This window comes from Homarus americanus, unplaced genomic scaffold (assembly GCF_018991925.1).
Source record: "Homarus americanus isolate GMGI-L3 unplaced genomic scaffold, GMGI_Hamer_2.0 scaffold48175, whole genome shotgun sequence".
Taxonomy (NCBI): Eukaryota; Metazoa; Arthropoda; class Malacostraca; order Decapoda; family Nephropidae; genus Homarus; species Homarus americanus.
In genome coordinates this window covers 1-10993 of record NW_024725770.1, presented here as the reverse complement: position 1 = coordinate 10993, position 10993 = coordinate 1, and the positions used below count along the sequence as shown (strand labels likewise).

Genomic DNA, 10993 nt, shown 5'->3' with positions numbered 1-10993 from the left:
ATTGTTTCAATGAGTTTTTGGGTAATTGGTTCCAGCTCACCGAAAATTTCCTAAATTCAACAAAAATGGTAGAAAAGTTCACTTACTTTGAGGTGTGTATGTAGAAGGCTCCTGGATGATGATGATGATGATGGGAATTACAATGGGGGTGGAGGAGAAGGAAGAAGAGAAGGCATTGGGGTGGAAGAGAAGTCACCCCATGGCACCATTTCACCCATAAAATTTTAGTTCTCTTGGTGTATTTCAAGATTATTTTCTTTAAATCAACACTGTACTGCATTATATAATGTCAATATGTAAAATATATTTCAAAATGACCAATAATTTGCTTGGAAACACAGAAAAAAGCGTTTAGTTGAAGAGAGTCTCAAGCAAGATGTTACCTACAGTGAAAACAGAGAGACTAGCGCCTGTTTGCTGTGTTAAGAGGCTGGATGCTGCGCTTTAAACTAGTCACTTTACCTTCAATTATGTTCAATAATTGTTAAAATGACTAAAAAATTGAATATTAAACTTTTAAAATTATTGAATAGTATAAACTTCTTGATATTTACTAAAATAGTTAGAAATTTAAGCCCTAGAACCGATTAATGTATTGGCGGACTGATACTAAAGCTGGTTGCCCGGCCAGTGCAAGCGAAAACATGTTGAGGTCGGTTCGTAAGAAATTCGTTAACCGAATTTTTGTTCGTTAACCGAATTGAAGATCCTTATGGAAGGCAGTTCGTTAACCGAAATTTCGTTAACCGAGGCGTTCGTTAAACGAGGGGTCACTGTATATACAGCACAGTAGAATCCCAGTTATCTGGCACCTATGGGGATTGAGAGGTGCTGGATAAAAAAATTTCTGGTTAGTTAAAACTCACTCTTAGGATCCTCCAATAATCCTTCAATGCACAGTGGTACAGGCTGACCTTACAAAATCGTGTCAGAAAAACGGACTTTAACACTTATTCCACTATAAAGTACAGCATGTGGCTTAGAAATATAGAAAATATAATATAAAACTATAAAATAAGAAAAATGCAGAGCATGGATGTGTGGGAAATGAACGTGTGTGGTGATGGTGGGCTATAACTGTGGCCTGCTCGCCGGCTCAGTTGTCACATTTATTGGTACAGTCATCCCTTGGTTATAGCACACTTGGTTATCGCGATTTTCGTTATCACGCCTCCATCAAAATCTGCACACCTGCCGTCATAGCGCATTTTTCAGGCCGAGAATTTTTTTTTTTTTAAATGAAGTATGTGCTGTTGTACTTTATGATATGCTATGTATTGATTTTATTGCTTACCATAGCAATAAATATGGCAGCTAATCCCTGTTGTGTTCAGTATTAAAACTTACACTAATCACTCATTTGGGAGGAATTTTTATTTTCATTGTTATTTAATTTAGGTGCTAGTTAGTTGAATCTACCAGTTGCCCAGATATTGGATAACTGGAATTCTACTGTACTAGTATATATACTGTAGTTACAGTTGCAGGACTTGTTATCTTCTAGGAGAAATGTCCGAATCATTGGTAAAAGAGAAGTTGACTGATGAACGACTTCACTTCCGTAGCTTTACAATTTGATGTGACATTCCTGTTTCAGAGCACACACGCACATTGTTGTCCTTACTGTTGTATGTGTAAATTATATCAATGGCTGGCAAGCTTAAAAGTGAGTATTTTGTGGTGCTGAGAAGAAAAAGAGAGACCCATTTTCGATTTTCTATGCATTATTTAAGCATTTCCGACTTACGACCATTTCGACTTACGACCTGGATGTCCGTCCCTAACCCCGTCGTAAGTCGGGGAGCAACTGTAATTAATATATTTGGGTATTGCAGATCATCAAGTCACAAGATGGTGTGTGTCATGCCCCGGCACTGAAGCCTGACAAATGGGTACCACTTACCCTCAAGTCATACACTAATGTGAGTGACAAGATGGGAGCTTTTGTTTTCTCTCTGCCTCATGATACTGACCATACAGGATGCTTTGCTGGACAGTATGTTGTGGTAAGTGAACCACCCACATCACATTATGTGTAGAATAACTTATCAAGGGGTTGACTACTAAACACCTGTGCTTTTTTTTTTTTTTTTAGAAAGATGCTGATAAGATGCAAGGTGAAAATAGGTCCAAGAGGTCATAACAAAGACATTCAGAATTTACTTGTATGTTGAATTAGCCAACTAGAGAATCTCTGGTAGTTTTATTCCAACCAAAGTAACACTGGAATAATAACATTGTAGTGAAGATAAATAAGCTATCAGCAGTGAGACTACTTTTATGCTTCTGGTACAGCTTGGTGGTACTGCTGTAATGCACTTAACTCTCACCAATATGTCAAGGGTTCAAGTCTCGGCTCGGACACACATGAGAAGGGTGTTATCCAGTGTGACCATACCAAACACCACAGGTTTCCCGGTCCCCAGTTTCCTCCTGTACTAACACTGGATAGAGCGCTCAAGTGGCTAGTAAGCGGTGACATAACACTGTTTATGTCTTAAAAATTATAACTGACAAATGGGCCCCATTAGAATTGTTGCATTTCCACTGCATTTGAGTGGTGGAATTTGTTTGAATGAAGTGCTTCACCAGGTTAATTCTCACTGGTAGGTCTTAGTGATGCATCATTCGAAACTTTTTGGCATTACCTGTAAGACAGGGAAAAAATAATTACCGTAGCTATGCTAATACTGCTTCTGGCCGTAATTACAAATGTGTCGGATATAAATGTAACGCCCTGTATTATCCATGCTTATTGTATTTTATTGCAATACCTTTTAATCTACTAGTTTTAATAAATTTGATCATTCAATATAACTGAAATATGCTTCTCATTTTCAGAGTTTTGGTTTCATCATTGAGTCTTAAGCATTTAGATAAGTACAGTATCATTATATCTCTTTCAGGTTAAAGTTACCATCAAGGGGAAGGAACAGCTGCGTTACTTCTCACCTGTGTCTTGTCCAACTGACTATGGTTGTATTGAATTGGTTCTGAGATTTGAGACACAGGGGCTTATTTCTAGGCACTTCCAAGCCCTTAAACCAGGTAAGAGAATTCCTTAGTATTGCCCTACCCATAAGATATACGATACTACCACAATCATTTGTTACCATTAGCATCATAGTTAGTTTCTGTAGGCCTGTCTACAGATATAAAGGAAAGCTATGCCAACAAGGAAATGTCACTTCAGTTTATATAGGCTATTAGAATTTATTTTTTTGACACACCTTTACCACTTTCAGAGAAAGGGGTTGCATACAGACTTCCCCTTCTTGATAGTTTAATTTGCATTAGGTGAAATAGTCACATGGATCTATCTCTCTTTAAAAATTTTATTTGCATTCATTGAATATTTTTGGTAATTTTATTTTCATTTTACCTGTAGCTATTTGCATTGACTTATTATACTTTCACAGCAATTACTGTAGTCCAAATGATGAATACAGGTATGTTGGAGGTAAATAACGAATGTGTGAAATGACAATGGGAGATAAATACCATATCTGTTTTAATGTGCTTGCAGTTGCACTTAATAGGATGATATGATTTAATTCTTTTTTCTCAAAGGATTGAACTTTGTTTGAAAAGCCTCATTTATCCTCAATATGTACAGATTTATGGCTTTTGTAGTAGCATGTCAGAAGTGATTACAAAGAATCATAAGCCATAAAGTATTCTATACTTTATCCTCTTTGCCACTGATCTGCTCATTGGCCGTTTGGGCAGTCATTCACTTCTGTTATGCACTGTTGGCATGTACTGGCTCCAGAATTTATCTGTACCTGTGCCAGTGTTGGTCTGGTCTTGAAAGAGTTCGATAATCAAGAAATATTGTACAGTACTCTAAAATGGTTAACATGTGGTCCAAAAATTGCCATCTTGGATTGGAAACTGATGCTGGCCTATCAGTCAATGAAATGTGATAGCAATGAAATTCTGCTACCCTCATTCAGCTGGTTGCCCCTTTATGACCATATTCCCAAGTCATGTGACTTCAGTGGGTTGAGGCTCAACAACTGTCAACATAACTTACAAGTTTTGTCATTTTTCTGCCTTTGGGAAATACACTGATCTGCTTTTCAAAATAAATAAGGATACTTACATTGATCATTATACCATTTGAAGCCATCTGAGTGGTCAGGTTGAGTCGTATAAACACCTGATTATCAATCATTATTGCACTCTTCTGATTTTATCAGTGTGACAGCATCTCCAATAGTGCATCTCTGTTTATTAACCACCACACTTTGTCATTTTCATCACTTTGACATATAAAACATTCGTGGACTAACATATTACATACTTCACTGGTTGTATGTCATTATACAGAAGTAAGGTACAGTTGCAGCCAAAAGTAATCATTCACTCCACCACCTAACCCCTGAAACTGACCTGGTCCTTTCTGCACAGTCCTGTAAGTCACGTGGGGTGGAGAAGGGAAATTGGTTGAATTGGGGGATGGATGTGGGAGGGTGGTATGTAGTGGAAGTTGCTCATCAGAGAAGGAGAAGATTGAAGAAAATGGGGGAAATTTATGAAACACTTAAGGGAAGGATGGATGTAATTTTTTTCACTGTGCTTAAAAGAGTAATAGATGAGGACCTTTATTTTATCATTATTATAATGTGCATCCATTTCCTTATTTATTATTTTTTCAGGTTGTTCAGGTTTTAAATACAGTAACAGTAATTAGATATTTATAATAACGTTGATATGAGGAGAAATATTGAATATGAGGATAAAAATCATGTTTATTTTTAATATTTACCAGCACAGGTCATACAGAATCTCAATAGCCTGTCAAATGTCAGCAAATCATCAAAAATACTCCCAGCGGGTTAACTAACATCTCAATGACTCCAACTTCCCTCTCATTTATGGCATGTTGTAGCCAGCCGTGCACAAACCGATAATTTGCCTGCGACTCACCAATGGACATTCTTTAGCCTTCATCCTGGACTGGGTGTGGAGCAGTGGGCAAACACACTTGCCACTACCACCTCATCACCTCACATTGATTTTCACGACTCTAATAAACATATTATAGGTTGGACAAGTTGCATTCTATCCAACAATTCAGTCATAATTTTTTTTTTTTTATTAATTAATAGTGATTTTTTTCCTCAAGAACAGCAGTGACACAAGGTGGATGTGCTCAAATAATAATTCATTCTTATTTTTTTTCTTCAATTAATGGTGAAATTTGGTGGGATCAACTACTATAATTTAGTACGTTCAGAAGAACACAAAAACCCCAACCGATCTTAGCTAGTACAGTAAATAGCATTCAGAAAAATTTCATTAAAATCATCCAAGAATCATTACTACCACTAATTACCCCGCAATCGAATTGTTAACCATAGATTCTGAATCAACATGTTCAGGAGTACCTATACTGATATTTTGAACAAAATCCCAGTGATCACAAATTTTTGGCCCAAATTGTTCACCATTTATGGTTTTTCAAGGTTGCTTTTTGGTGTTTATATGTTATTCTGGATATACAGTCATGCGCTGGTTAACTTCCGACCGAACAACGTCCAATCGCATATACGTGATGCCTGCTGGACCACCACTCCACGACCCCCTGACGGAGACACGATGATCCTCCCCATACTGGTCAGATATTATGTGTTAAAGGAATATGCTTCCTTACTTAGGCTTTTTTTAAGCATTTGCCTACAGGCAAAATGTTAACCTACATCTATTGATGATAAAATATTTCACCTACAAATTGACAATAACACATTGCTGTAATCAGACATATCTAGTTGCCTCAACAATTGCACCCCCAATTGCAATTGGGGTTGCATTTTCAAATTCTATGGCATTACTAAAAATAGTAAAGTTTCTGGTGCACTCTAAGATTAAGAGAGAAAACGGAGGACTCAGGCGTCCTGATGTGAGAGAAAACGGACTCGTATGACGGGGACCAAATAAAAAAAGCATAGCTACATGTTTTGTGGACTGCAGTATTAAGCGTACCCTTTTCATCACTTTGTAATAGACCTAGTCATGCCTATGTGTGTTTATGATATTTACCATAACATTATATATATATTTAGTGGGTCTAAATGGTCGTAAAATGGGAACCTTGGGGTTGGGTCTTGGGTGCCTGACCCAATTAGAATAAATCCCATAGGTTCTGTACTTTCGTTGTCGGCGGGGTCTCAATTAGGCGCGATAACCAAGGGATGACTGTACTGTACTGTACAGTATATACTTGTGACACTGGCCAGTTGCTTCTGGTGTTATGGTACAGGGATACCAAGTGACAGCACAAGGATCCCGCTTCCTCTATCAAGGAATAAACAATTAAAATTTAAATTGAAAAAAAAAAACATTCAAATAAATTACTATCTTACAAGAATCCCTCCAATGTAAGTTATATTTACCCAGGTCGTTTGGGTGGAAAATTATGAGAAGAGCTTAGTCAATCTTAAGTAATAATAAATAAACATGCAGGCAGGCCTTCAGCGCCAACTGTGAAATCTTATCTCAAATAAATAAATAAATAAATAAACAACCAAACAAACAAACAAACGCCAGACATTCTGTCACCTCACCTCCCCCCCCCCCTCGTGTTCCAAGATAAAAGAATGGTGATTTCTTTGTTTATTTTATATAATATCTCCGACTAAAGTTAGGACAATATAATTTTCATTGCTGAAATCCTTGCAAGACAGAGATTAATTTGAATATAAGCGTCATATATTTTGCTCAAGATATAAAAAATGTAGTACATTAGTGTACAATACTGTAGTACATTTTATAAAAAGTTTTTCAACTGTATTTTTGGGTAGATTTACAGAAATTTCTTCATTTATTTTCATCCATTTACATTCACACACCATACTAAAAGAAACGTAAAATAAATTAGTGCAATGCTGGAGTGCACATGTACTAATTTGATTACGGTACTAAAATTGTTATGTCAAGTGCGAATTACAACATGTTTATATTCAAATAAATCAGTACAGGTTGTACCTCTCTAGTCCGGCAACCTCGGGACCTGACCGGTGCCGGACCATGGAAATTCACCCTTTTCCTGGATAGATAGTGACTTGTGCTTATGCCTGGAAGCACTAGCACCATTTTCTCTGCGTCATGGTCTCTTTGAAGACATATTGAAGGGTTAAATGTCGTATAGTAGCTTCTCAAATTTCGCGAGTTTTTAATTCTTAACGTATTTTATTGGAACACACAAAAAAATAAATAAATAAAAATTTTGACGGCGGAAACTTGAATTTCGACGGGTTTGAACGGCCCGCCAACGTGCAGACGACATGCATAATCGTGTAAACAGCGTCATTTCTCTTATGTACAAAAGATTCATTATTGTTTATTACTGAATGTCTTTTTTATTGAATTAATGTTTATGTGTGCAAAATGAGCAATACAATTCATTAATAATACGTAGAAAATTAAAACACATGAGGAAATGACACAACATTGTTTTCGTTGATTACAAAACCAGTTACTGACTGGTTCTACATATAAAACTGAAGAAAATAAGACCTTGGTTGTAGCTGTAGTAAAATAAATATGGTTGTTTTAAGTAATGTTATTTAATGTTAATAAATGGAACAATAGAAGTAGCCAACGATAATGGTAAAGAAAAAGAGAGATCGCATATGTAAGTGCGCATGCGCACACGTGAAAACATATCGTCATTACTTTACATAAGAATATGAAAGCAACACTTATTTACTGTTCATATATATTTTAATTAATGTTTCTGAATTTGTTTTTATTGAATTAATGTACGTGTGTGCAAAATTAACAATACAATTTATTAATAATACGTGGAATATTAGAGGAGACGAGACGGCTGCCGGCATTGTTTATGTTAAAGCTTACGAAACCAGTGACTGATTGGTTCTACATATAAAACTGAAGAAAATAAGACCCTGAGTTTAGCTGTAGTAAAATTAATGTAAAAAATGAATATGGTTGCTTGAAGTACCTGTAATGTTATTTAATGTTAATAAATGGAACAATATAAGTAGCTAACCATTAATGGTAAAAAAAAAAGTGAGACTGCTCGTATGTAAGTGCGCACATGTGAAAATATATCGTCATTACTCTACATAAGAATATGAAAGCAACACTTATTTACTGCTCATATATATTGAAGGGTTAAATGTTGTACTCTGTATAGACAAGCAGAGAGAGAGAGAGAGAGCAACCGAACTGCCGGATGTAAACAAACCTTAATTTCCCGCGGCTTTTTTTTTTAAGGGGATTAGCCCACCCGGGAATAGGTCACTGACCCACATTAGGGCCTGAGGGGCAAAAATTTAATACTCCTGTAATAATAATAATTCAGATAAGTAAAAAAAAAAGAAAAAAAAAGAAGCTGCCTATCTACCTATTGGACAAACTAAAATCGTTCCGGACCACGGGAGTTTCCGGACCACAGAATGCCGGACTAGAGAGGTACAACCTGTACTATTACATTTTCACCCCCTAGGCCCCGATGTGGGTCAGTGACCTGTGCCCGGGTGGGCTGTTACCCAAAACCAAAACAAAAACAAAAACAAAAAATAAAATTGCTCCACAAAAAAACATTCTGTTTTCAGAGCTTTTCGGTTTTTGGAATTTCGGATAAAGGGTTGTCAACCTGTATATATATATATATATATATATATATATATATATATATATATATATATATATATATATATATATATATATATATATATAGTGAACCTTCGCTTTACGGGTCAATTGAACCTTGAACCCACGGAGGCCTTCGTAAAGCTGGAATCCTTGCAAGACAGCCAATAATTTGAATATAAACGTCATATATTTTGCTCAAGAGATAAAAATTGTTGTACATTAGTGTACAGTACTGTAGTACATTTTATAAAAAAGTTTTTCAACTGTATTTTTGGGTAGATTTACATAGATTTCTTCATTTATTTTCACCCATTTACACGCACACACCATACTAAAAGAAACATAATAGAAATAAATGACCTCAGTGCAAAGCTGGAGTGTACATGTACTAATTTGATTACGGTACTAAAATTGTTTTGTCTGGTGCAAATTATAGCATGTTTATATTCAAATTAATCAGTGTGTTACAAGAATCCCAGCTATGTTAATTATATTCACCCAGGTCATTTCCCTGACTTTTTATAAGAGAGAAGCTTGGTCACCTAAGAACTGATAAATATATACGCGTTAGACCTGGGCCTGTGCCAACTGTCAAACGCACTACCTCCCCCCATACCCCCTCGCTCGCTCCCACCCTCTCTCTTCCCCATCTGCTTGGCGTTGCTGGAATCCTTGTAAAACAGTGAATAATTTTAATATAAACGTCATGTATTTTGCACAAGAGATAAAAATTAATAACCTGTATCACATTACAGTAGTGATTTAAGAGTAAAAGTGTATATATACGTATATAGTATTCCACATACACGTAAGTATAAATAAAAAGTTTATGTGATGATCGGACAACGTCCATCTCGGTTTATGTCACGTTTCCAAGAACGTATCTAGGACGTTAACCGGTGCATGACTGTATTACATTAGATCTAAAATTTGTATGTCTAATGCAAAATCCATGATGTTTATATTCAAAGTGATCATCATATTGTAAGAATTCCAGCAATGTAAATTATATTCTGGCCGGGTAATTTGTATGAATTTTATGACCTAAATAAAAAATTATACTTCACCCGCGTATATGAGTAGATGCACGGCGTAAATCGGGGTATTACTGTGTGTGTGTATATATATATATATATATATATATATATATATATATATATATATATATATATATATATATATATATATATATATATATATATATATATATATATATATATATATATATATATATATAATCGTATTTGCCGGCATATAAGACACACCCCTATTTTACAAGGATATTTTGTGGATTTTTTTGCATGTTTTGTCATACAATTATTGAAAGTGATTTTAAAGTGGTTTTGTCGCGGAAAACATGATTTTGTGCATGTAAATACAGTAAAGCCTCCAATAACAATGGTTCAACCAACAGCTTTTCATATTTAAGACCCTAGTTAATTTAGGACCCAATTCAGTTTACGTCCTTATTTCATTCGTATTTACGACCAAAATATACCGGTAATAAAAATATAATAAAATTCCATTTTCATATAAATAATAACTAAATCCTGATATGTATTATATAAAAAAAATAAAAATTAATGTAAAAAAATGAAGAGCGCCTTGCGCAAAGAAGCTGCCTGGCTAATGAGTGATAAACAACAGTCGGAGCTTGGCGGGCCTTTTGTTTTCATGCATCTGGAACAGGGGAAAAACTTTCACAGGTTTCTTACAGCATTTTTTCATCCCTATTCAGCATGAGCAAGAGAGCAAGTGATGGTAGTGTTGGTTCAAAAGCTAATAGAAAGTGTATAAGCTTAGCCGAGAAACTAGATGTGTTAAAACGATATGAAAAAGGTGAGAGGTCTGTGGATATTATATGGAGCAAGCAATGAACATATTTTCTGAAGTGGATCCATTAACAGAACAGAGCATTAAAATTTAAATAAATGCAAATGACCTCTACATAAAGATGTATAGTTATGAACTGGCCTTTGCTATTGATTCTTGATGAGTTAATGGGGCTGGAACATGTAAAAGTATATAGGGTTTTAGTAACGAAACCCAACTGTCTTTCTTCTATTTACAAGGTATGAAGAAAATATATTATATACATTTCCACGTGTATATCACCGTAACTTAATCACTGTAGCTATGAGTGTTAAATGAGGATGGAGGCTATGTTAAATAGCTCTTCTAAAATACGTCCTGTTGGGGTGAGGGGTTGAGTGAGAGTGCCTGCAGTAGCCGGCTTCTATGTGCTGACCTAGCATTCTTAGGGCCGCTCCTCAAGGAACTTACCCATCACGTGATGTGACCATGTCACCTCATAGTCAGTGGAAAGTTACAGGGGGTGATATGATTATATAAACTTAATGTACTGCCC

At 35.7% G+C, this 10993-nt stretch overlaps 1 long non-coding RNA gene across 1 annotated transcript; it reads left to right on the top strand.

Annotated features, from left to right (window-relative positions):
- The first annotated feature begins 1221 nt into the window (after positions 1–1221).
- LOC121865290 lies at positions 1222–5157 on the top strand. Its single transcript, XR_006088735.1, has 2 exons — positions 1222–2006; positions 2907–5157. It is a non-coding gene; the product is annotated as an uncharacterized LOC121865290 (long non-coding RNA).
- The last annotated feature ends 5836 nt before the right edge of the window (positions 5158–10993 follow it).